Source organism: Vidua chalybeata, chromosome 5 (assembly GCF_026979565.1).
Source record: "Vidua chalybeata isolate OUT-0048 chromosome 5, bVidCha1 merged haplotype, whole genome shotgun sequence".
NCBI classification, from domain to species: domain Eukaryota; kingdom Metazoa; phylum Chordata; class Aves; order Passeriformes; family Viduidae; genus Vidua; species Vidua chalybeata.
The window spans coordinates 10,398,738-10,405,597 of NC_071534.1; positions in this window are offsets into that span (position 1 = coordinate 10,398,738).

Genomic DNA, 6,860 nt, shown 5'->3' on the forward strand with positions numbered 1-6,860 from the left:
GACCCTGGCTGGATTCAGGTGTCCACCAAAGCCACTACTCAGCAGGACAGGGGAGAAAAACTACAACAAAAGGTTCATGGATCGAGATAAAGACAGGGCAAGATCACTCACCAATTACTGTCCCTGGAAAAACAGACTTGACTTAAGGAAATCAGCTTAATCTTTTGCCAATCAAATCAGAGTAGGGTAATGGGAAATAAACCAAAATTTTATAAACACTTTCTCTCCACCTCTCCCTTTCTCTAGGGCTTAACTCCACTCCTTTTTTCTCTGTCTCCTCCCTGACAGTGGTGCAGGGATTCTGGGAATAGGTGTCAGTAGTTTATTGCACATTCTCTCTGCTGCTCCTTCTTCTTCAGGGGGGGAATTTCTCACCCCTTCCCCTGCTCCAGCATGGGGTCCTTCATACAGGAGACAGTCCTCCATGAACATGTCCAACCCGAGTTCTTCCCACAAGCTGCAGTTCTTCAGGAACTTTCCATGGTGAGGAAGTTCCTTCAGGACTGGGCTGCTCCAGCATGGACCCCAAAGGGTCACAAGTCCACCAGCAAATCTGCTCCAGCATGGGGTGCTTCTCTCTCCACAGCTCCTGCCAGGAGCTGCTCCAACGCATTTCCCACATGGCCACAGCCTCCTTTGGGCACCCCCTACGCTGGTGTGGGGACCTCCCTGGGCTGCAGGTGGATCTCTGCTCTCCCAAAGACCTCCCTGGGCTGCAGGGGCACAGCTGCCTCACCAGGGGCTGCAGGAGAATCCCAGTTCCAGGGCCTGGAGCATCTCCTGCCTGCCCTTCCTCATGGTCCCCAGTGATTGCAGAACTGCTGCTCTCACACATTGGCACTCCTCTGTGTGCTTGCTATTATGCAGTTTTTTCCCCCTTTCTCAAAAATGTTATCCCAGAGGTGCTACCACCATTCCTGAGGATCTTGGCCTGCATCAGACAAGGGTAAAGCTTCAGCAGCTTCTCATAGAAGCCACTTGTGTAGCCCCCTGCTACCTAAACCTTGCCAGGACACAATACAATATCCAATGCAAAATAAAAATCAGGTAATACAATCAAAATAGTGTAATTCACGCTGGGTGTGTGTTGTAGATGTTGGGTATAATTACACAGCTGTGCAACTTTTGCTTCATGTTTGCAGAGTTGCTCCACCCACCTTTGAACATCATTTGAGTGCTCTGTTCAGAGCTGGCTGCTCTAGTGGAACAGCCTTCAGAAACTGAGTGTCTTCAGTGTGATGGGATTTGTTTTGCTTTGCCAGAAAAAGGCATTTTCAACAACTGAAGTTTTGCAGCCAGGCAGTTCTTTAACAAAGAGGAGAGTTAGGATCTGGTCCCCCTCCCAGGACCAAGTTTTACATGTAATAATCAATCCAGGAAAAGGAAGCGGAAACAAACATTCTAATTAGCAAACTGCTACATAAAAGAAAGTGGATGGAAGTCATCTTTAAAGACAAACTCAGGCAGACTTTGCAAGCTCAAGCAGAGAGTGGATGGGTGCATGGCAAGGATCCAACCCCCAAAGGAGAGAACTCTAGGGACCAAGGCAGGTTTTTATGAAAGTAGATATCCAGCTGCTCATCTTGGAGGACTTCTAGCAACACAACTGAGCTGAAATACTTTTACATCAAATGTAAATAGCAGAAGGCAACACCAGAAGAGTTTCCTATGACCCACATTTCCCTCAAACTAAAATCACAGCCCAGCTTCCCAGATACTATGTGGCTGGTACAAGTATCTGCAGAAAAGGAGGATAAATAGTTCACCACTTTCTGAAATATGCTTATCTCTTTGCTAGGAATATGAGCTGTTAATTCCTAACTGAAGTACAAGAAATGTAATGAATAGATTTCCTGTTTTTTCCCCAAGGCTCTGACATTCCTAATGGATGAAGGCAGCTCCTCCCTTTGCTCACACCTTTGCAATCAAGCATCCAGCACTTGAGATGCTCACAGCAGCACCACATCCAACCCCATCACCAGTTTCAGGGTAAGAGATTCTCCTTGAGTGTCTCATTTCCTACACTGGATGTGACATCTCTGAGAGCCCTGTGGATGCTCTCCAAGTAGCAGTTTTCCAGCTCCTACAGCTCTGCTTGTCCCATCCTTGTGACACTCCTGATGCCATGGTGCAGCCAGCCTCCCAGCTGTGTCTCCCTGCTGCCAGGGGCTGGGGAGCAGGCTGGGAAGTGGTATACCCATTTTTGGCAGCCATCCAACAGAATTCACTTGAGATCCTAGAAAGGAGAATGCAGGGGCATCCTCTGAACATCTCCAACTCTATAACTCAAAGATCTGTGGAGAAGGAGCCTGTGTCCTCATAGCCAGGAACTCATCCATTAGATTTTTCCAGTTTTCTGCTGCTTTAATATGGCTTTAGCAATCCAGGGCACAGAGACGATGTCGCCCTGATTTTTTTAAGATTTTCTAAGGCCTTCTGAGTTTACATTCTTGTAGAGAACTTTCTCACACAACTTTCTGTAAACAACCTATTGTTTTGCATTCCTTCACAGAGGCGGAGAAATTTGATGTACAGGTAGTTTGTCCAGTGTTGTTGGAGAGGTGGCACGTTCACCCTCCAATCCACTGGCACCTTTTGAGAACTATAAAAGATTGGAGTCAGAGGAAATAAATTAGTCTCTTCATCGTGACCAAAGCTGTGGTGCATCATTTTTCCTTGTGTCCTCTGGTGACATGACACAAAAACTTCCTAGAGGCACAACTTTTTGTACCTTCTGGCTGATCAGACAGAACATCATGGACCTGTCCATGAGGATGAATAGAATGCAATAGCTGTCTTCTTACCAAGGGTGCTTTGGATTCAGTGCTGCTAAACACTTTATAGCTTCCTGAGCTGGAAAAGCATAAAAATCCCTCTGAATCTCACCTGAATTCATCCCATGTGATGTTTGATTCCCTCAAACCAGTAATTGTGAAGGCAGATATTTTCTGGCCTCTCTAAATCTCATGTTGCACATATTACATTGCTCTAGCTATGTCCATAGGAATGAGGAAGGGACCCCATTTTCTAGAAAGGAAAACCCCAAAGAAATATGAGCAAAAACCCTGCAGTGGGTCAGATATCTGGGGCCCTACCCTGTCTCAAAGAAAAGGAATAAAAGAAATTGCATCAAGAGAAGGTGAAGGATGTTGTGTCCTCTGATTTCCCTCCCTTCTCAGGAATGATGTGGCAATCAGGTTGGCTTTGCCCAGAAATACCAAGAAGTTATTAATAATATTTATTATTCCTCAGTGTTTTTCCACTGTCCCAGCAAAGCTGGTAGCCAGCTGCTCTTGAAAGGTGCATAAGCCACTTATCATCAAACTAGGAGAAAAATTCTTAGTATCTAATCTGGACATAGAAAGACACTATGCAATTTTAATCAAATTCTACTGTAAACACTTCATTTGTTTTGATGCTTGAACTGCGATGATCAAAGTTCAAGCCATATTTATTATGCACTTGTTGAATGTGAAAAGAGAAAGAACACATGTGACATTATTCCTGAACACTGATTGTCTCTGATGAATGAGTCTCTGGTGCAAAAGTCCCAAAGAAGAAGAAATTAAAATTCACTTTGGTTAAAAATTGGAATGTCCAAGCCTAGAATCCATTTCCTATGAATACTTATTAAAATTCAACTCCATGGATGTTCATGAAAAGCATCCAGAGTGGACAAACTCTGGCGGTGTGGATTACAGTTTCAAATGAATATTAGCCATCCTTTTAGAAGCTTTCATTAAACCAAATTTTACAGTATTAATCATAAAGGACTCTGAGAGATGTCTTTAAGCTCATTAATGAAATTAGTCCATTAATCAATGATGGAATATATTTATTTCTAGAGAAAACACAATATTCCAACTATTATTATTATAATGGCCATTATTATTTTCTTTTTAAAATCTGTTGCACCTTTTAGAGGCACTTCAGTACCCATGTTGTTTCAGGATACAAAGGGCTATAGAGCATTGCCCACTCTGAAGAGCCCTCTGAATGGGGCCTTTGTTTTGTGTGCTGTTTTGGTAGGAAATGGTTGCTATTTAGGTCTCCAAGAGGGAATATAAAACTATGCTCACCTAATCAAACAGACCAGTAAATACAGCAGTTAATCTGACAACTTCAAATTCCTGAATTGCGTTTGGAGAAACAATTTAACACAAACAATCATTTAAAGCCTGCATTAATCATCCACCTTGGGTTACTAAGATGCATAATTTGTTTTCATTATTGCAAGCTCGTGGTTCTAAGTGACATTTCTAGCAGTTGGATGTTTTATTAAAGCCAAAAGAGGAAAAAAGTGCTGTTAATCTTTTCCATCAACAGAGATGTAAAATAAAAGCAGGGTTATCATAAGTATCAGAAGATAGACCTGTCAGAGCTCCATGTCTGAAAAATGTAACTGTCTTAAGTATTTTACATAAGAAAAACACAATTGCTTGTGAACTAAACCAGCTATTGTTCTCCATGGTGGCAAAATGTTCCTTTCTGAGCAAGCCTGCCTGGTGAATGTGAATCAGGAAGTGTGGCTTGTTTTGATTGAATTATTAACATATCTACAATAGCTTCAGAGTTACCTTGAACAGGTTCAGCGGGCACTTTAGAAACAAAAGGGAGAAAGGGAAAAACGTGCAACAAAAAATTCCACCTTGCACTTCAGTGCAACACAGAATGGCTCTTTAAAACAGCAGCAGAAAAAGGCTTCTTCATGTGGATATAGTCAAATGTAAAGATATAACTGCTGTGGTTATGCCTGGTGCCTCTCAGGACAATAGCAACCTTTAGCAATTTTTTGCTTGTCTGTCCTTGCAATGTTGCAAGGTAGCTTGGCCAAAGCTGGCTGCGTTTGTGAAACATTACACAAACTCTTTCTGTCCTTTTACAAAAAAAAAAAAAAAAAAAAAAAAAAAAAAAAAAAAAAAAAAAAAGAGAGAGAAAAGAAAAAAGAAAAAAAGAACCTGGCTTTTAAAAGAGCCATTGTCACTTCTAGCTGAATGTTTATTTTACTGTCTCCTGCACAGCAGAGGACATTCCACCTATAAAGAGCAATTATATAGCACTGGGACAATTTGAATACTCTAATCAATGCTAGTTAAAGTGCAGATAAATAAGTTTTTATAGTGCCAGGGCTCCTACCCTCCACGGAAATTATTGTTAATTTATTGAATCAATAATCTTGGAACAATAAATTAAAATGCCTTTTGTTTTACTAAGCCCATCTCACAGCATGTTTAAAAAGCACAGCTTTATAAATATTGCAACAGGCTAGGGGGAGATTTCCAACCAAGGCTTTGTGTTTGTCCCATTATGGAGAAGATTAAATTGTAAAAGCAAAAGAAAAAAAAAACAACTCAAAATAAACAACAAAAACTTGAAGGTGCGGAGACACTGAAAAAATAAATCCTTAAATACAGAAAATGTCTGTGTTGTAGCTCAGCCCTTTTGGGACTGTACTTTTTAACTCCTTCATTACTAGCCATGCTTTCATCAATTTCTTTTCATAAAAATAAAACCCACTGGATTAACAAGAACACATGTGTTTTAAAATACAAGACCAGAGCCTGGTCTCCACTGCAGCATAACTTTGCAATAACTGTTGACTTCAGCAGCAGAGTCCTGGGTCTACATCAACCTAACATTGATCACAGTCTCACTCAACCATTGAAAATATATATATATATAATTTTAGAAGCAATATCACCCCAAAAGATACCATTGGAATTATTTTAATCCTTAGAAAACATCATTCAGGCCAGCAGGTATCCTGTAGATAGCACTGACTTCTTCATAAGCTTTCTTACTCTGTATTTTAGAGCGTATATTATGTTTTCCTTCTATAAGGAAACACATCCTTGGCTGGTAAGGTGCTAGTGAAACACAGTTAATCTTATTATGGTCTGGACAGCGTGGAAATGTTCCATGCATGTGTAGCTCACTGATTGCAGTGTGTATCAGTTCAGCAAGGCGCTCAAACCTCTTCTTGTGAGGAGCTGGCGGCTTCTATTTACCTTTTCCAGATAAAATGAGTTGGAGCAGGAACTGCTGGCTGTTCTGGTGGGAACAGTTTCAGGACAGGAACAGAGATACACAGCAGGGTCTGTCTTTTGCTTTGAATAGCTGGTTGTTCTGGGGTAAGGTGAGGGTTTATCTGGTGGTAATGAGAAAATTCCCCATGAATTTAAGGCGTCAAAATTCCATCCCTGTTCTTTTTGACTCGTTACTGTCAAGATCTCAACACTGGGACACTTATTGATGAGAGCCAAGCCTTCAGCAAGGTGTAAATTAGCTTAGTTGAGCAGGAATTAATGATTCTGCACAGCTTTGAAAGAGCTGAGCATTTAGTCCAAAGACGGTTGATTCTGTATCGGCGCTAAAGGAAAAAATTACACGAGTTGTTTTTCTGCTTCCAAACTCCTATTTTTGATGAAGGTTTATGGAGCTGGAGCCACAGTCCCTAACTTATGTAAGTTTCACTTATTACACAATGAGCTAAACATAAGTAAAAGTAGGCTGAATCATATGGGGATGCAAACCTGGCCAAAACCCCCAGAAATCTCTGAGGTGGGTGTGAGGAAAATCAGCTGCTGTAATTATGATGGTGGTTGTGGGGGATAAGGGAGCAGCCAGATTTGGCTGAGCTTGAAGCAGTACTTTTTGATTTACAGACAGGGAGTGTATTTTGACTTGTCCTCAGCCTGTTAATTTTTAACTCTTGCTGTTTGCACGAGTGCCAGCACACAGACGGGAAGCATCCCTTCAAATCCTGCCCACAACTCCAGGCAGCATCCATCCAGGGATAATTTTAAAATCACTCCTGAAGTCATTGGCAGGCTGTAGCCATTTTGCCTTGTGTGTCTAAC